This window comes from Triticum aestivum, chromosome 6B (genome assembly GCF_018294505.1).
Source record: "Triticum aestivum cultivar Chinese Spring chromosome 6B, IWGSC CS RefSeq v2.1, whole genome shotgun sequence".
NCBI classification, from domain to species: Eukaryota; Viridiplantae; Streptophyta; class Magnoliopsida; order Poales; family Poaceae; genus Triticum; species Triticum aestivum.
The window spans coordinates 296,458,203-296,479,855 of NC_057810.1; positions in this window are offsets into that span (position 1 = coordinate 296,458,203).

A 21,653-nucleotide genomic window follows, 5' to 3' on the forward strand; every position below is an offset into this window, starting at 1 on the left:
AATATAGCCATCATGCATCTTTGAAAGGTAGCAGGTGCATTACATAAACCAAAAGGCATACGTCTATAAGCAAAAGTACCAAAAGGGCAAGTAAAAGTAGTTTTAGATTGATCCTTCGCTGGACACAGGTATTTGAGAGAAACCAGAATAACCATCTAGAAAGCAAAAATGTGTGTGTTTGGATAGCCTTTCTAGCATTTGATCAATAAAAGGTAAAGGGTAATGATCTTTCTTAGTAGCTTTATTTAACTTACGGAAATCAATTACCATCCTATAACCTGTAATAATTCTTTGCGGGATCAATTCATCTTTATCATTAGGAACAACGGTAATACCTCCCTTTTTAGGGACACAATGGACAGGGCTTACCCATTCACTATCAGCAACGGGATAAATAATACCTGCCTCAAGGAGCTTTAGAATCTCCTTTCTTACCACTTCCTTCATTTTGGGATTTAATCATCTTTGAGGATCTCTAACTGGTTTGGCATCTTTCTCCACTGAAATTTTGTGTTGACATAATGTGGGACTAATGCCCTTAAGATCATCCAGAGTATATCCAATAGCAGCTCGGTGCTTCTTCAGAGTTTTCAATAATCTTTCTTCTTCTTTCTCTGAAAGGTTAGCACTAATAATAAAAGGATATATTTCTTTTTCATCAAGATAAGCATACTTAAGATTATCAGGTAAGGGTTTGAGTTCAAACACGGGATCACCCTTGGGTGGAGGGGGATCCCCAAGAATTTCAACGGGAAGGTTATGTTTCAGCATAGGTTCTTGTTTAAGGAACACTTCATCTATTTCTTCCCTTTCCTTCATAAACATATCGTTTTCATGGTCTAGCAAATATTGTTCTAACGGATCAGTTGGAGGAACAACAATAGAGGCAAGACCAATAATTTCATCCTTATTAGGTGGTTCCCTTTCACGAGGTTGTCTACTAAACTTAGCAAAATTAAACTCATGAGACATACCATCTATGCCAATAGTGACGACCTTACTTTTACAATTAATCTTAGCACTAGCAGTATTCAAGAAGGGTCTACCAAAAATAATGGGACAAAAATCATCTTGTGGGGAAGCAAGAACAAGAAAATCAGCAGGGTATTTAATCTTCCCACACAAGACTTCAACATCTCTAACAATCCCAATAGGTTTAATGGTGTCCCTATTAGCAAGCTTAATAGTAACATCAATGTCTTCTAATTCAACAGGTGCAATATCGTGCATAATTTCTTTATAAAGATCATAAGGTATCGCACTAGCACTTGCACCCATATCACATAAGCCATGATAACAATGATCTCCTATTTTAACAGAAATAACAGGCGTGCCTACAACAGGTCTACGTGTCTTAGTATCGGGTCTAGCAATATTAGCAGTTTCACCCAAGAAAGAGATAACATGCCCATCTAAGTCCTCATCCAAGAGATCTTTAATCATAGCAATACCAGGTTCAACATTAATTTGCTCAGGAGGTGTATAGGTCCTAGTATTACTCTTACGAACAACAGTCAAAGCTTTAGCATGATCTTTTATCCTAACAGGAAAAGGAGGTTTTTCAACATAAGCAGTAGGAATAATAGGATCACTATATGTAATAGTCTTTTCTTCGACTGTAATAGGTGCAACTACTTTCACTTCAACAGGAGGATTATATTTAAACCACTTCTCTTTAGGGAGATCAACATGAGTAGCAAAAGTTTCACAAAAAGTAGCTACTATCTCAGAGTCAAGTCCATACTTAGAGCTAAATCCACGGAAAGCATCGGTATCCATAAAAGATTTAACACAATCAAACTTAGGTGTCATACCTGACTCCTTACCATCGTCGGAACCCCAATCTTCAGAGTTGCATTTAATTCTTTCCAATAAGTCCCATTTGAAATCAATAGTCTTCAGCATATAGGAACCAGCACAGGAAGTATCGAGCAAGTTGCGATTATCAAGAGAAAGCCGAGCATAAAAATTCTGAATAATCATTTCCGAGAGAGCTCATGATTGGGGCATGAATATAACATTGACTTAAGCCTCCCCCAAGCTTGAGCGATGCTTTCTCCTTCGCGAGGCCAGAAATTATATATGTAATTACGATCACGATGAACAAGATGCATAGGATAGAACTTCTGGTGAAATTCCAACTTCAATCGCTTATAATTCCAATATCTCGTATCATCACATAGCCTATACCATGTCATTGCATCTCCCTTCAAAGATAAAGGGAAGACCTTCCTTTTGACAACATCATCGGGAATACCTGCAAGCTTAAATAATCCACAAACTTCATCCACAAAGATAAGGTGTAAATCGGGATGCAATGTTCCGTCTCCTGCAAAAGGATTAGCTAGCAGTTTTTCTATCATACCCGAAGGAATCTCAAAGTGAATATTTTCATAAAGTTCAGTAGGTTGAGGAGCATCTCTTTGCTCTTCTGGTTGGGGTGAAGATACCCCAAACAAGCCCCTCAAGGATTAGTTTCCATAGTGACAAGTAACAGAAAATTTCAGCACACTATATAAATGTTTCCTTACCAAGTTCCACTCACCAAAAGCGCTACACTCCCCGGCAACGGCGCCAGAAAAGAGTCTTGATGACCCACAAGTATAGGGGATCTATCGTAGTCCTTTCGATAAGTAAGAGTGTCGAACCCAACGAGGAGCAGAAGGAAATGATAAGCGGTTTTCAGTAAGGTTTTCTCTGCAAGCACTGAAATAGTAGGTGATAGATAGTTTTCTGATAAGATAAATAGTAACGAGCAAAAAGTAAATAAAGTAAATAAAGTGCAGCAAGGTGGCCCAATCCTTTATGTAGCAAAGGATAAGCCTGGACAAATTCTAATAATGAAGAAGGAGCTCCCGAGGACACATTGGGAATTATCGTCAAGCTAGTTTTCATCACGTTCGTAAGATTCGCGTTCGGTACTTTGATAATTTGATATGTGGGTGGACCGGCACTTGGGTACTGCCCTAACATGGACAAGCATCCCACTTATGATTAACCCCTATTGCAAGCATCTGCAACTACAAAAAGGAGTATTAAGGTAAACCTAACCACAACATTAAACATATGGGTCCATATCAACCCCTAACGAAGCAACGCATAAACTAGGGTTTAAGCTTCTGTCACTCTAGCAAACCATCATCTACTTATTACTTCCCTATGCCTTCCTCTAGGCCCAAATAATGGTGAAGTGTCATGTAGTCGACGTTCACATAACACCACTAGAGGAAAAGACAACATACATCTCATCAAAATATCGAACGAATACCAAATTCACATGACTACTAATAGCAAGACGTCACCCATGTCCTCAGGAACAAACGTAACTACTCAAAAAGCATATTCATGTTCATAATCAGAGGAGTAGTAATATGCATAAAGGATCTGAACATATGATCTTCCACCAAGTAAACCAATTAGCATCAACTACAAGGAGTAGTCAACACTACTAGCAACCCACAGGTACCAATTTGTGGTTTTGATACAAGATTGGATACAAGAGATGAACTAGGGTTTTGAGAGGAGATGGTGCTGGTGAAGATGTTGATGGAGATTGACCCCCTTCCGATGAGAGGATCGTTGGTGATCACGTTGGTGATGATTTCCCCCTCCCGGAGGGAAGTGTCCCCGGCAGAACAGCTCCTCTAGAGCCCTAGATTGATTCCGCCAAGGTTCCGACTCGTGGCGGCGTAGTTTCGTCCCATAAGCTTGCCCACGATTTTTTCCAGGGTAAAAGTGATGATATTGCAGAAGATGGATGCCGGAGGCCCACCAGGGGGCCCAGGAGATAGGGGGCCGCCCCCTACAGGGGGGCACGCCCTCCTGTCTCCTAGATAGGGTGTGGGCCCCCTGGCCTATTTCTTTCGCTCAAAAATTCTTATTAAATCCAAAAAGTTGTTTCGTGGAGTTTCAGGACTTTTGGAGTTGTGCAGAATAGGTTTCCAACGTTTGCTCCTTTTCCAGACAGAATTCCAGCTGCCGGCATTCCCCCTCTTCATGGTAAACCTTGTAAAATAAGAGAGAATAGCCATAAATATTGAGATATAATGTGTAATAACATCCCATAATGCAATAAATATTGATATAAAAGCATGATGCAAAATGGACGTATCAGAGTTCATTTGCATTTTTGTTTCGAAGGAGTTGATCTACGCCACACAACGAGGGATGCAAGATTAAGGAAGAGAAGTGTGTAAAATTCACAACCGTGAAAGTATATCTTACGACTCTCATCTTTTGCACTTGAAATACTTAGAGTAGATCATGTAGTAGTATGTGTGATATGTGCAAATGGGAGTAAGTCTTCATAATTAAGACAAAGGTTTTGTTCTAGTAGCAAAAACAATTTTGTAGACTTTGTTCTGTTTAGTCTAGATAACCAAGACTTGTCGTGAGACTGTTTTTAATGAAATAATCTTAACTAAGAATAACCTTGCACAAGAGAAAGTCTTCAAAGACTTGGGTGTTGAGAAAATTCTAGAGAAGATGATGTTTGGAATGCTCAACCACATATCATTAATTTTAATAGACTTGATAGCACTTGTGGATTAAATTGTCTAGAGGAACTTAGTTGAAGGGTGAATGAGATTATGCCAAAAATCTGTGTTGTATCTCTTACATGGTGCTTCAGCTTCTCGCTGGTGCCATGGCCCTACTACTTTGCACGTGTAGGTGTGTAAATGTAGCTTCGTAAACTTGCTTAATGTTATGCCTAGGACTCCGCTAGCCAATGAACGATCCATGAAGAGCACAACTCAGATTTCAGCTATGATTTTGTTACCGTACGTAGTGGCAAGACCACAAACACATACTATTAGGCTTTCTCTTGAATGGGTGTGTATGTGGTAAATAAAGGTACTTATCAAAAGAGCTTGAAATAGACAACTATCAAAGGTCCATAGTTCCAAAACATTAAGCCAGAGTGAAACTCTATGCATGATCACTTATTTGGCATAATCCCTTCACGTGACAACCAAAGTTTCAACAAACAATGATTGTAATGAAGTGCTTAAGATCCTTGAGGATGAAATAATTGTGGGCATGTTTATGAGCACTAAATCATCATGGTTTTCTACATGCCTTTCACTCCCTAATATATGTTTTTGTGACTCAATCAAAGAAAACTCTTTCATGCATTCTGGGCAAGCAAGTGTTGTCTAGAATAAATAAAATGGAGTTTTGCAAAGTTGTTTTATCAAGTAGATCAAGAATTTTGTGTTCATTATGTTTGCTTCACTAACACTTGCATAATAACCATGCCACTGCTATAGCTATACTAAGTTTTCATGTCAAGAAGCGGAGGGCTATCTAGGTGTACTGTCGGGGTATGACAATCTATGGGACCAACATGGCCCCTTTGCAGTTCGGCTAAGGAGATCGATGAGCAGAGAGAGCAAATCCAAAAGTTGACATGTGAGGCTTACCCAGGTTCAGGCCGTTGTGGGGGTGTAAAACCCTACTCTTGCCTTTGGGTGGATTGACTTGGGGCTCAAGTTACAAGCACAGCTTGCCGAAAAGATGTGTGCAAGGTGCAGCTACTGTGTAAGAGTGGGCAATGTGTCGATCCATGCCAAAGTAGCCATGGGCCTCCTTTTATAGACAAGAAGGGGTCACCATAGTGGCAACATGGTCATTACATCTTATGGAACAGTGGCCTCGATGCTATCCAACTTAATCCTACCGGACTAGGAGAAGGGCATTTAATGCACCGTGAGATGATAACGATCCTTTGGCAAAAGGCATCTCTCCTTCTATGCCATTGGCCTGGGCAAGCCTATCGTCTTGACACATCCACTAGATGGGTGCAAATAAATTTGACCTTTACGCAAGGTGTTGGCACACGTCCTGATGATCCTCCCAAGCCATCTACACGCTTGACACCTAATCTTGACAAGCCATCAGCTGGTCAATGAGGTGGAGTGGACGAAAAGCGGGATGGAGAACTTCTCGGCAAGGATCTTGCCAGTGCGGAGCTTGTCGCTAACTGGAGTCTTGTCCTTCAGTAATAACTTAGTACTTCTCAATGACCTATTGGGAGGTCTTCTTCACAGTCTTGTGAGTTGAATTTTGAGTCTTGTTTGCAGTAGTCCTCTAGCAAGCCTTGCCGTCGGGAATGCTACAACTTCCTGTGCACAAGTCAGGGTACTAAGGCACCCCTACTTTAGTACCACTAGTCCAGCGCCGTGCTATACAAACAGTTTTTACCCCCCTTTCCGTGACAGAGTTTTAAACCGTTGCCTTGTCTGTGAGTGCAATTGGGGGGGGGGGGGTCCTTCCCACACGACCAAAAAACCATTCGCGATAGGCCTGCCGCACACACGCGTGGCAAAAAGGGCTCGTGTGTGATCAGGCGAGCCATCGCAAATGTTTATACATGCCCAATCGTTTCTGTTTGTAAGTACATCCCACACAGTGAATCCAATCTATACGTTTTCGCTCGTATGTTCATCCCACATAGTCAATTCAAGGAATACATTTCTGTTCATATGTACATCCCACACAGTAAATCCAAGAAATACGTTTTCGTTCATATCTACATCCCACACGGTGAATCCCAAACAAATGTTTTTGTTCTCACTACATCAAATAATTTTACCCATCAAATAATCTGTGATAGCGTTGCCATTGCAGAGGATATTAACAATTTTATTGTTTGCATTATTGAATGCATCACACACGGTGCCTAGAAGAAACTGTGTGGCATAGGATGTCCATCACACATACTTTTTATGTGGAAAACATTTGCGCAAGGTGGCCCAATGCAAACAGTTTTCTAGAGGAAGTCGTGTCTGATTGTTCATTGATCCAACACGTTTACTTCGTAGAAACTATGTGGGTTGTCTGAGGTCATTGCCCGTGGTGTTGTCTCAATAACCATTTGCAATATAAAACCCAATAAAAAGGCTAATTGGCCTATTATTATTAATCCATTTATTAATCAATCACATTTAATATTAAGCACACAATATATTTCACTTTCATCTTACGGAACCAGGATTTCATAATTGAAATACATCAGAGTAGAACATCATATAGCTTCAGCACTCAGTTACACCATATAGGCATATAGCTAGCTACCCCATTACATAACTGCACCAGCACCAAGTTTCACTTGCAACATCTATAACCTTTCAAAATTAGCATCATAGACAGTAGATAGGCAGATGAATCTCATTTGGAAAATTGCTGAAGTGGAAGGCGAATATTGAGCCTTCAATGATGTTGAAGGTCCTTTCAACTTTAGGCCAGTGCATGTGGATGATTGACCGTCCATCCTTCGTCCTCTTGAGGAAGACTTCAATATTGTACCATGGGTGTTGTATGAATACCTTCCTCGCCTCTTGACCATACATGTGGTTTGAGAGGTAATCATCAGTGAACTGCTTTGGAAAGGCCTGAAAACAAAGGTATGCATAAATATCTTCTCTAAATTTGGAAATGGCGCAAAGGAATAAAAAAGACAAGGTATAAGAGTTAGTATTATCCTGTAGTTACTGATGTCTTCTTCATTGTGCAGACAAAGATCTTGTTGTTTTTCGTTGCAAGTTTCTTTATCCCAACAATCTTTCTAGGCTTCTTGACTTGACCGGTATTCATGGACAACTCATTTCTCCATATGCAAAATGGGTCGAAATGTGGGTTAAAACATGTGACAGCAGGACCTACATGTGCAAGACCAAAATTTTAAAAACCTAAATAGTAGAATGGTTCGTACAATTGCACAATAATGTGATATTAGACAAAGGACCATGCATGTGCAAACCTCGATGGTAAACCTCATTGCTTCCATTGTTTCCCTGCAACACATATAAGGTAGTTATTGATCAGGTTAAGTGAGGGTTGGCATACTTTTGACGTCCGGATAATTAAGCTACAGTAATCCCAGGCTAATGGTGCCACATCACCATGGTTAATGTTGTTAACCTTGCGATGATTCGAAACCGTTTCAAAATTCCAATTCAAATTAATGTCAATAATAAAAGTTTTCAAACATTAAAATAAAAATGTTTGGTTTGTACTAAACATTACATAGATAATTATGGTGTAGAAGACACAGTTTTATAAAATGCATAAATATTTTAAATTGAATTAAAACAGAAGAGAAAATAAATAAAAGAAAGAAAATACAAAAGAGACAAACAAACAAACAAAAAAAAGGAAAAGGAACCCCCCATCTGGGCCTCGGCCCAGTAGGCCGACAGACCGCCAGGCCGGCCCACCCTGGTCCCCCTTATCCCCCCACGCGACCAAACCCTAAACCGCTACCACCCCTACTCCCCTCGTTCCCCCACTCTCTCTCGCTCGATTCCCTCCCCATCTTCCTCGCGCCGCCACACGCTCAGCGGAGAGGGCCCTCGTGCCCGAACCCCCCTCGCAACCTCTCCTCTCCAGTGCTCCCCCGCGGATCTCCGGTGCTCCTCAGGCGGGATGCAGCTGCCGTTCGTCGGCGAGGCAACCACCGCTCCGTTGGTCTTCTTCTTCGCTCATTCTGGATCGGGCACGACCCCGCCGATGCCATGACGTCATCGCTGTCCCGTCCACACCATCATCGCCGGAGCACCACCACCACCCGGACCTCGTCACCTCCTACCTCCCGCCACCGTCGCCTCACCTCCCAGCCGACGGGGTCGCGGGATCATCGTCGCCCCATCCTCGTCCCCCCCCCCCGGTCCAGAACTGGTTCGGGGCTGGACCTCGACCCTGCACGAATCACGACGCCCGCCGCTGGACCTCGTCGCCCCCGGACCTCTCCCTCGCCGGATCTCCTCCTCTATGTCGCTGTCGTCCCCGTCCTCCTCCCCAAAGGCTCCACCGAGCCTCGCCGACCCTTGTCTTTGCAACGTCGGTGAGGCCACGGCCTCCCTCTCCTCTTCTCCCCCTCTCTGTTGCATGTTGCCGTGCCGCTCCCGAGCTCACACTCCGTCGCGGCCTCTACCTTCGACCGTAGCCGCCTGCTGTGCGCCGCTGCTCGCCAGCCGCTGCCGACGCAGCCTCCGTCCCCTGCCCGGCGCCACTCTGGCACCCTCTGCCTCGCCCGACCGCCCTGCTCTGACGCCCCCTTGCCGCACTACTACGGCTATCACCGTGGCCGGCGGCCCCCTTGGTGGCCTCGAGCCTCCAAGCGGGCGCACGTTACGCCCGTGCCTGTAATTGCACGGCCGGGTGCCCGTTAAGGCCCCTAGGGCCATTGACATGTGGGGCCCAACCCCTGGAACATTTAAAAAAAGAGAATTAGAAGTAAAAAAACAAATCGAAAATAAATAAATAAATTATTAATTAATTAATTAGTGAATTAATTAAGTTAATTAATTCTGCTAACTAAACTAATTGAATCTAGTTAACCAAATCCTTTAGTTAAGCTAATTAACTCTAATTATTTAAACTGTGTCAACGACAGCAGGACCTAGCTATCAGTTTGACTAGTCAACAGTCAGAATTGACCGCTGACGTGATGATGACATCATAAATGCTTTTTGATTAAATTAACTCTGCTAATTCTAAAAATCATTTAAAACTTTGAAAAATAATATAAAATAAACCATAACTCAGATGGAAAAACTTTATACATGAAAGTTGCTCAAAACGACGAGACGAATCCGGATATGCAGCCCATTCGTCCGCCACACATCCCTAACCTATCGAACTTGCAACTTTCCCCCTCCGGTTCATCTGTCCGAAAACGCGAAACACCGGGAATACTTTCCCGGATGTTTCCCCCCTTCACCGGTATCACCTCATACCGCGTTAGGGCACCCCTAGTACCGATACTTGTCTTGTCATGCATCACCATGCATCTGTTTGCTTAATATTTATTGTTTCTTCCCCTCTTCTCTTGCTAGACACCGAGACCGATGCCGCTGCTACCCAGTACGACTACGGTGTTGACGACCCCTCTCTCTTGCCAGAGCAACCAGGCAAGCCCCCCCCCCTTGATCACCAGATATCGCCTATTCTTCTCTATACTGCTTGCATTAGAGCAGTGTAGCATGTTACTGTTCGGTTACTCCTATTCTGTTGCATAGCCTGTCATTGTTGCTACAGTCATTGATACCTTACCCGCAATCCTAACTGCTTAGTATAGGATGCTAGTTTATCATCATTGGCCCTACATTCTTGTCAGTCTGCCTTGCTATACTATTGGGCCGTGATCACTCGGGAGGTGATCACGGGTATATACTATACATATATACATACTACAGATGGTGACTAAAGTCGGGTCGGCTCGAGGAGTACCCGCGAGTGATTCATGGATTGGGGGCTGAAAGGACCTTTGTCCCGACGGCCCTCTGTGTGGATCTTTGTGGCAGAGTGATAGGGCAGGTTGAGACCACCTAGGCGAGAGGTGGGCCTAGCCCTGGTCGGCGTCCGCGGTTATTTCATAATAACACGCTTAATGAGATCTTGGTATTTGATCTGAGTCTGGCCACTGGCCTATACGCACTAGCCAACTACGCGGGAAAGATATGGGCACTCGACGTCGTGGTATCAGCCGAAGCCTTTGTGACATCAGCGACTAAGCGGCGTGCGCCAGATTGGACCGTGTAACGTGAATTCCTTTGTAATGAAGGTTGCTAGGTCTGCTTCCGGCCGCCCACGCAACGTGCAGGTGTGCAATGGGCAATGGGCGCAGACCCCTGCGCGCATAGGAGTTAGACCGGCGTGCTGACCTCTCTGTTGTGCCTAGGTGGGGCTGCGACGTGTTGATCTTCCGAGGCCGGGCATGACCCAGGAAAGTGTGTGCAGCCAAATGGGATCGAGCGTGTTGGGTTATGTGGTGCACCCGTGCAGGGAAGTTTATCTATTCGAATAGCCGTGTCCCTCGGTAAAAGGACGACCCAGAGTTGTACCTTGACCTTATGACAACTAGAACTGGATACTTAATAAAACACACCCAGACAAGTTCCACAGACAACCCGGTGATCGCTTTTCCACAGGGCGACGAGGGGAGGATCGCCGGGTAGGATCATGCTATGCGATGCTACTTGGAGGACTTCAATCTACTCTCTTCTACATGCTGCAAGATGGAGGTGGCCAGAAGCGTAGTCTTCGACAGGATTAGCTATCCCCCTCTTATTTCGGCATTCTGCAGTTCAGTCCACCGATATGGCCCTTTACACATATACCCATGCATATGTAGTGTAGCTCCTTGCTTGCGAGTACTTTGGATGAGTACTCACGGTTGCTTTTCTCCCTCTTTTCCCCCCTTCCCTTCTACCTGGTTCTCGCAACCAGATGCCAGAGCCCAGGAGCCCGACGCCACCGTCGACGAGGACTCCTACTACACTGGAGGTGCCTTCTACTATGTGCAGGCTGCTGACGACGACCAGGAGTAGTTAGGAGGATCCCAGGCAGGTGGCCTACGCCTCTTTCAATCTGTATTCCAGTTTGTGCTAGCCTTCTTAAGGCATACTTGTTTAACTTATGTCTGTACTTAGATATTGTTGCTTCCGCTGACTCGCCTATGATCGAGCACTTGTATTCGATCCCTCGAGGCCCCTAGCTTGTATTATGATGCTTGTATGACTTATTTATGTTTTAGAGTTGTGTTGTGATATCTTCCCGTGAGTCCTTGATCTTGATCGTACACGTTTGCGTGCATGATTAGTGTATGATTGAATCGGGGTGTCACAAGTTGGTATTAGAGCCGACTGCCTGTAGGAATCCCCTTTCCAACTCCTTGGCCGAAGTTGAGTCTAGAAGCCGAAAACCGTTTTTACTGACTTGGCTGTGTGGCTTACGGGCCCATGTCGCCATTGGGTGATAGTAGGATCTTTTACTCCTCGTCTATACTCTTGGACTCTGATCTCTCTTCTATTCGGGTTAAATGATTTTGCTAAAAGGACTAACTTTAGGTTCTCGAAAATACTTTTTCCCGGAGAGCCCCTCACTCTAGATGATCGCTTGCCGCACCAGAAGATTCCGAAGGTACTCTTCGAGGTTTTTCCGAGACCCTTGTGCCCATCGACTTTACAATCCCCTACCACCGATATACCCTTATGGAGAACTACCTACAATTATCGTTCATACCTTCATCCTCAGTTGCTCTTGTTATTACAAGATGCCTTAAGTTGCTCTCCGTTGTTCCGAAAATCTTTTAAGCTTACTGTGTTGCAGTTCTTTACCACATGAATACCCCTATTGAAAATTCCTCGCACTTATTGAGTATCCGTTCATCCCCAATTGTTCATATGCTTCATAAGATACTCTGCAATACTATCCGACCTTCTAAGCATCCTCTTCAAACTATTGCTCTTCAAATACTTGTATGCTTACATTATGGATGCTCCCATATCACTAGCAATATTCACTAGTATCTTTTGACACTGTCATTTTGATCCTATTGATTCAACATGTGTGCGAATGCACACAATCATCAATCGACCCTTCTAAATTATCTTTCCGGCTCAGACATCACTTTAAACATGAGCTTGATCTCGACCAATCAAATTGTTGTCGATTTTACCCCTAAGCTTACTCATCTTATCCATCCTTAATCAGAGCGTTTGCTTCTGATCCTTTGATTCGGTAATCATAATTCCTTTACATGTGAGCTTTGAATTAGTCAGTTGCTTCTATAATCCAATGCCTTCGCATTGTTTCTTCCTCTGGTTGTGTGCCGATACTCACATCAGTTTCACTAAGGACCATCGGATCCTTTGTTGAAATATCATCCGACAGTGTCCTTCATATACAAAAACCTCAAGAAGTTCTTTCCCCGATACATAATGCCTTAGGTAAATTGTATCCTCTGTTTTTGTCAACCATGCTCTACTATCGAGCTTGTGTTATTTACTATTGAAGCTTGTGGTATATGTTTCCATGATACCCTGACGGGTTGAACCTATGCCTTCCTTAATATGTGTGAACTCGAAAGTTTTCACGAGTCACACTCATCTGGTATTACACCAGGTAAAACTTTCAACACTAATGCCTTTATCAAAGCGAGAAGTGAATGAGAGGTTATACATTGAAGAAGTGGGAGTCGATCTTGAACCTTGCGTTCATGCCCATGGACACGATGTATAACTTATCATGGAAGCTGCTCGTAAAAATAGTTACCCCCTTGTTATAAGTTCATCCTGTATCCGTGGTTCGATCATTTATGATCGAGGTTTCCGACGATGTTCTCGTTTAAATACCATTTCTCGTGCAAGTTTAAGCACTTGTATTCTGTAGAGTAATACCCTAGTCCAACCTCTACTTTGATTTGTCCTCGAGTATTACCCCCCTGGTATCTCAAGATTGTCACGGAACTGCATAAGTTGTTATGAGTTCTTCATCAAGTGCTACATTCTCATTGATTCCAATTTTTCACGGGCTCTGAGTTATTTAACACTCAAAGACACCTATAACTGACCCAAGTCCGCATCGCGATTAAGCAACTCTTGGTAACGTTCATTACTTACGAGTTTGAACTCAATCACGTCATTCCTAGCCTGTTTGGCTATATCCTTGTGCCAATTTTAACTGTGCTACCTGGTCCTCTTCCCAGAGCATAAATTTTGATGATGAGCTAAGCTTACGTTGATCTTTCCTCATCATATCATTTTGCTTTGGACAGCAAGCTTGCTTTGGAGTTTGTGTCCTAACCGTGGTTCCAATAACCTTTCGCTTCATCATTCGTTTGACTTGATGTCATCGTCGATCAATTACATCTTCGTGTTACCTCTCAACAAATGTGTCGTGATCATCATCAACCTTATGAGGTCTTCCAGGATATCAATAGGATTCATGATGAGAAACACCATCCTTGCCTCGATGATTTGTGTTATCATCAACCACTTTACTGCCTTCCCTCCGACACAAACTTGTTCGTGTTTTGTGTTATACCTTGAGTTCCTTGCTACCCAGCATTGTTCTTCTTTACCTTGGAATATTACCACCTTTTATGTCAAGAATGTCGTGGGAATTTCACCACCTCTTAAGAAATTCTTGATATAGTAATACCTATCGCCATCTCCATTCATTTCTTGGTCTCCGTGTTGTTTCTAACCGGAATACCGACAAATGGACTGTGAGGTGTATAATTCAAAACTTCTAGCAACCCTATTGCTTGTAAGTTAATGAATGATAGTTTCATTCTTTGTGTATTGGTTATTGAATCACCATTCAAAACATTGATCATACTACCTAAGCCCATATGTCGGGTGCACCTTTCAACCATTTTTTTGTGTGTATGATCTCCTCGAGCATACATCATTATATCATTTGATCTGACTAATGTTATCTCCTTGTTGACATAATTGTGGAAACCCATCTTTTGGAAATCTCGATGAATTGTCGCTGAGTTCATCAGCTACCTCCTTATCCCTTCATTGGTTTAATGATGAACTCTTGTTTCGGAACTCGCTTCCATAGTACATTTCCCGAGAATCTTACAATGTCTTCTCGTCAATTTGTGTTGCACTTTTTTTCTCTCTCTCAGGCATCCCGAGTCTGAGGTATCCTGACACCAATCAGATCTGAATCTCGATCGGATATGATGGTTGGAACATGTTTCCAAGAGTTATAACATTGGTCTTTTATGACCCGGTAAGGTGATGTCATTCCTGGCACACCTGGCCGAAGGACCTTGTGTTATAGTTTCCTTTTTGACAAGGTTAACCATTTTTCAATGAGGAAATTGAATGCCTTGTTTAATAAGTTTATCCTGATGGATCCTTTGTGTATCCAAAGTCCGGCCCTTGATTGAAACACCATGTCATTGCTACCTCGAAGCATGACTATGATACCCCGCTCATCAACAAGAACATTGGAGGCGCGATGCTAAATGTTTCTTGGTCAGTTATCCAAACACCGTTGTATGGGTAACATCTTGATTAATACTTGCCTCTTATCTGAATGGTTGGGTACTTGCGCTCCTACCCTGATGCCATGTTCTGCTTGTACATGGGAAGGATATACTCCTAATAATTGTGTGAACACAATTTTCCTTTCCATTGTTTTGTTTAATCTGATAATCGCGTTTTCCTTTCCATTCTTTTGTTTAACCCTTCCTGAATCTGACTTAACTGAGTAGAGATAATTCCCTGCTTAGGTAGGCACCTTGTTGTACCACTCTGTCTGTAAGACCCTGTTACTATTGTTGATGACATTTTGTTAACCACCGATGGGTGATAACTTTGCCAATTGGTTCGCCTCGTTCAACAAGCAGGAAAATTGCTCTCTTCGTTCCCCGTCCTTGGTACCGACATTGTTCCTAGCATAGCTGACAAGCTGTTCATTGACATGCCTCCCTGTCGCGGTTGTGCAAGATGTCACCACCCTTCCTACTTTCAACCCACATGGTGGGCCCATAACCCACAATTTCACAGGATCGAAACCTGACTCTCCTGTACAACCAAGTTGCCAAAGTTATTCTTCATGCTTGATTTCGTATGTAATTCATGGGTCATCTTCCTAGTAATCTACTTTGGTATCAGACGAAATACTTATCCCTGTTAATTGAACCCCTTTCACACCCTGTTTCAATCATCGAATGATTGTCTACCCGTTTGAAACTTCTTATTGTACCATATTACTTTGCTCTCGGCATGTTTTATTCGTTCAACTCGAGAGATACTCATAAGTTCATTCATGGGATAACCCCCGATGATTACCCCTGGTAGCGTTCTATCGTTGTCAAGCTGCCCCTTTCCTATTCATAAGTACGATGGAGCTCCCGAAGAAAGGATGCCAACATCGTCATGATGACCCAAAGCAGAGAAATGAAGACACCCACGTAATGGATCGACCTCTTCGAGAAGAGCAACCAAGACCGAGATGACTCGTTAGAATTTCATAACCAAATCCCTTCCCCGTCACTTTCCCTCTTAAATCTCGGGACGAGATTTCTTGTAGTGGAGGAGAATTGTGACACCCGGATAATTAAGCTACAGTAATCCCAGGCTAATGGTGCCACATCACCATGGTTAATGTTGTTAACCTTGCGATGATTCGAAACCGTTCCAAAATTCAAATTCAAATTAATGTCAATAATAAAAGTTTTCAAACATTAAAATAAAAATGTTCGGTTTGTACTAAATATTACATGGATAATTATGGTGTAGACGACACAGTTTTATAAAATGCATAAATATTTTGAATTGAATTAAAACAGAAGAGAAAATAAATAAAAGAAAGAAAATACAAAAGAGAAAAACAAACAAACAAAAAAAGGAAAAGGAACCCCCCATCTAGGCCTCGGCCCAGCAGGCCGACGGACCGCCAGGCCGGCCCACCGTGGTCCCCCTTATCCCCCCACGCGACCAAACCCTAAACCGCTACCACCCCCACTCCCCTCGTTCCCCCACTCTCTCTCGCTCGATTCCCTCCCCATCTTCCTCGCGCCGCCACACACTCAGTGGCGAGGGCCCTCGTGCCCGAACCCCCCTCGCAACCTCTCCTCTCCAGTGCTCCCCCGTGGCTCTCCGGTGCTCCTCAGGCGGGATGCAGCTGCCGTTCGTCGGCGAGGCAACCACCGCGCCGTTGGTCTTCTTCTTTGCTCGTTCTGGATCGGGCACGACCCCGCCGACGCCACGACGTCATCGCCGTCCCGTCCACACCACCGTCGCCGGAGCACCACCACCACCCGGACCTCATCACCTCCTACCTCCCACCACCGTCGCCTCACCTCCCAGCCGACGGGGTCGCCGGATCGTCATTGCCCCGTCCTCATCCCCCTCCCCGATCCAGAACTTGTTCGGGGCTGGACCTCGATGCTGCACGAATTGCGATGCCCGCCGCTCGACCTCGTCGCCCCCGGACCTCTCCCTCGCTGGATCTCCTCCTCTATGTCGCCGTCGTCCCCGTCCTCCTCCCCAAAGGCTCCACCGAGCCTCACTGACCGTCGTCTCTGCAACGTCAGTGAGGCCACGACCTCCCTCTCCTCTTCTCCCCCTATCTATTGCATGTCGCCGTGCCGCTCCCGAGCTCACACTCCGTCACGGCCTCTACCTTCGACCATAGCCGCCTGCTGTGCACCGCTGCTCGCCAGCCGCTGCCGATGCAGCCTGCGTCCCCTCCCCGACGCCACTCCGGCACCCTCTGCCTCGCCCGACCGCCCCGCTCTGACGCCCCCTTGCCGCGCTACTCCGGCTATCGCCGTGGCCGGCGGCCCCCTTGGTGGCCTCGGGCCTCCAAGCGGGCGCACGTTACGCCCGTGCCTGTAACCGCACGGCCGGGTGCCCGTTAAGGCCCCTAGGGCCATTGACATGTCGGGCCCAGCCCCTGGAACATTTAAAAAAAGAGAATTAGAAGTAAAATTCCAAATCTAAAATAAATAAATAAATTATTAATTAATTAATTAGTGAATTAATTAAGTTAATTAATTCTGCTAACTAAACTAATTGAATCTAGTTAACCAAATCCTTTAGTTAAGCTAATTAACTCTGATTATTTAAACTGTGTCAATGACAGCAGGACCTAGCTGTCAGTTTGACTAGTCAACAGTCATAATTGACCGTTGACATGATGATGACATCATAAACTCTTTTTGATTAAATTAACTCTGGTAATTCTAAAAATCATTTCAAACTTTGAAAAATAATATAAAATAAACCATAACTCAGATGGAAAAACTTTATACATGAAAGTTGCTCAAAACGACGAGACGAATCCGGATACGCAGCCCATTCGTCCGCCACACATCCCTAACCTATCGAACTCGCAACTTTCCCCCTCCGGTTCATCTGTCCGAAAACGCGAAACACCGGGAATACTTTCCCGGATGTTTCCCCCTTCACCGGTATCACCTCATACCGCGTTAGGGCACCCCTAGTACCGATACTTGTCTTGTCATGCATCACTATGCATCTATTTGCTTAATATTTATTGTTTCTTTCCCCCTCTTCTCTCGCTAGACACTGAGACCGACGCCGCTGCTACCCAGTATGACTACGGTGTTGACGACCCCTCTCTCTTGCCAGAGGAACCAGGCAAGCCCCCCCCCCTTGATCACCAGATATCGCCTATTCTTCTCTATACTGCTTGCATTAGAGTAGTGTAGCATGTTACTGTTCGGTTACTCCTATTCTGTTGCATAGCCTGTCATTGTTGCTACAGTCATTGATACCTTACCCGCAATCCTAACTGCTTAGTATAGGATGCTAGTTTATCATCATTGGCCCTACATTCTTGTCAGTCTGCCTTGCTATACTATTGGGCCGTGATCACTCGGGAGGTGATCACGGGTATATACTATACATATATACATACTACAGATGGTGACTAAAGTCTGGTCGGCTCGAGGATTACCCGCGAGTGATTCACGGATTGGGGGCTGAAAGGACCTTTGTCCCGACGGCCCTCTGTGTGGATCTTTGTGGCAGAGCGACAGGGCAGGTTGAGACCACCTAGGCGAGAGGTGGGCCTGGCCCTAGTCGGCGTCCGCGGTTATTTCATAATAACACGCTTAACGAGATCTTGGTATTTGATCTGAGTCTGGCCACTGGCCTGTACGCACTAACCAACTACGCGGGAAAGATATGGGCACTCAACGTCATGGTATCAGCCTTTGTGACATCAGCGACTGAGCGGCGCGCGCCAGATTGGACCGCGTAACGTGACTTCCTTTGTAATGGAGGTTGCTAGGTCTGCTTCCGGCCGCCCACGCAACGTGCAGGTGTGCAATGGGCGATGGGCCTAGACCCCTACGCGCATAGGAGTTAGACTGGCGTGCTGACCTCTCTGTTGTGCCTAGGTGGGGCTGCGACGTGTTGATCTTCCGAGGCCGGGCATGACCCAGGAAAGTGTGTGCGGCCAAATGGGATCGAGCATGTTGGGTTATGTGGTGCACCCCTGCAGGGAAGTTTATCTATTCGAATAGCCGTGTCCCTCGGTAAAAGGACGACCCGGAGTTGTACGTTGACCTTATGACAACTAGAACTGGATACTTAATAAAACACACCCAGACAAGTTCCACAGACAACCCGGTGATCGCTTTTCCACAGGGCGACGAGGGGAGGATCGCCGGGTAGGATTATGCTATGTGATGCTACTTGGAGGACTTCAATCTACTCTCTTCTACATGCTGCAAGATGGAGGTGGCCAGAAGCATAGTCTTCGACAGGATTAGCTATCCCCCTCTTATTCCGGCATTCTGCAGTTCAGTCCACCGATATGGCCCTTTACACATATACCCATGCATATGTAGTGTAGCTCCTTGCTTGCGAGTACTTTGGATGAGTACTCACGGTTGCTTTTCTCCCTCTTTTTCCCCCTTCCCTTCTACCTGGTTCTCGCAACCAGGTGCCGGAGCCCAGGAGCCCGACGCCACCGTCAATGACGACTCCTACTACACTGGAGGTGCCTTCTACTACGTGCAGGCTGCTGACGACGACCAGGAGTAGTTAGGAGGATCCCAGGCAGGAGGCCTGCGCCTCTTTCGATCTGTATTCCAGTTTGTGCTAGCCTTCTTAAGGCATACTTGTTTAACTTATGTCTGTACTCAGATATTGTTGCTTCCGCTGACTCGTCTATGATCGAGCACTTGTATTCGAGCCCTGAGGCCCCTGGCTTGTATTATGATGCTTGTATGACTTATTTATGTTTTAGAGTTGTGTTGTGATATCTTCCCGTGAGTCCCTGATCTTGATCGTACACGTTTGCGTGCATGATTAGTGTACGATTGAATCGGGGGCATCACAATACTATCCATAAAATAAGTTGATGAAAAATAAACACATTGTAGATTCAGCAGATTAATTCGAGCCACTTGGAAAAGCCATTTATCCAAACCAAGAATGCTTAAGAACTAGGAAATATAGTAATTGTATATGTTTCTTATGTATTTAGTACAACCAAATTAGATTTATTCCTCACATGCGTAAAATACTAAATTGTACCCACAACAATTGAACATCGCATTGCAGAATTGAACCAAAGAGTTAACTAAACACCACAACAAATGAACTAAACATTAACTGAGCACCAAATTGCACAATGTAACATACTCCTAATAGAAGATCAGATAGTTAACCAAATCAAGCATGCTTAACAACTTGGAAATATAACAATTGTATTTGTTTCTCATGTATTTAGTACAGCCAAATTCAATTTATTTCTCACATGGAAGACAATATAAAATTGCACCCACAACAATTGAACATCGCATTGCAGAACTGAACCAAAAAATTAACTAAACACGACAACAAATGAACCAAACATTAACTGAGGACCATATTGCACAATATATAACATACTAGAAGATCGCGTTGTTTGCCAAACCAAGAATGCTTAACAACTTGGAAATATAGCAATTGTATTTGTTTCTCATGCATTTTGTACAGCCAAATTCAATTTATTTCTGACATGGAAGACAATACAAAATTGCACCCACAATAATTGAACATCACGTTGAAGAATTGAACCAAACAGTTAACTGAAGACCACAACAAATGAACCAAACATTAAGTGAGCACCACATTGCACAACATATAACATACTAGAAGATCAGACAGTTAACCAAACCAAGCATGCTTAACAACTTGGAAACATAGCAATTGTATTTGTTTCTCATGTATTTTGTACATCCAAATTAGATTTATTTCTCACATGCAAGACAATAAAAAATTGCACCAACAAGAATTGAACATCACATTGCAGAATTGAACAAATAGTTAACTGAACACGACAACAAATTTACCAAACAAATAATAAGTGAGCACCACATTGCACAATACATAGAACATATATACTAGAGGATCAGATTGCATGGTAACATTACATAGGACAATTCACTAGAATTTGTTAAGGAAAGATAGAAGCAGCACATGCAACAGGTAAACCGAAATGCTTAACCGGCGTAGCTAGCTCGCTGAACATAGGCAAACTACTACTCATCGTCGGAGATATCAATGACTATTGGCTCCCTGGACTTGGAAGAGGGCGAGGCCTCCACATCGTGGGTGCCCTTCTCGTAGTGGTGAGCTGCCTGGGCCGCTTCGGGCACCAACCTGCTGGTTCCCGAGTTGAGGTAAGCACGGTCACGCTGAGAAAACATCTTGTAGTCTTCGTCGAAGGCACCGACGATGGCCAAAATGCCACAGACTATCATTTAAAGCAGTCAACCGTGTGAAGCGTTTGCGCGTGAGGCCTCGATGGTGGCCTCGACGATGAGGTGCTCCTCCAAGATCTGGGGATCAGCATGAATGGCAGCCATCACGACCTCATCCGCGCATTCGGCCGTGATTTGCTTCTCTGCTGTCAAATGCTCCTTGAGCTCCTAGCTATACTTCATGCACCATGGCTTAGGGTGGTGCTTATTTGGAGGATGGTTTGATGATTTGGGTGGAAGGTGTCGCACTGGCGGTCAGGGCATGTGGGATGTAGAAGGAGGAGGAGGATGGGGGTCGGGTGGGGATCACCTGCATAAATCGACGAGGCCGAGCAGCGGGAAGGAGTGTCGTCGGCGAGGAGGCGGCGCTGCAAGCAAGCAGTGAAGGTTTAAACTTGGAAAGGAAGACAGAAACAAGGGAAATGTGGCTTTTGTTTAGGAGGAGGGGGAGGTAAATATTTCTGCGGAAGCCGAAAATTTTGGCTTGGTGCAGCGAAAAACTGGCGCAAAGTGTCATCATACATAGTCCCTTATTTAGCATTGTGTACGATATGTGAACATCACAAATTATTCATATAACTTACCCCGCGTGTGATGAGTTTGAACATACAAATTTTGG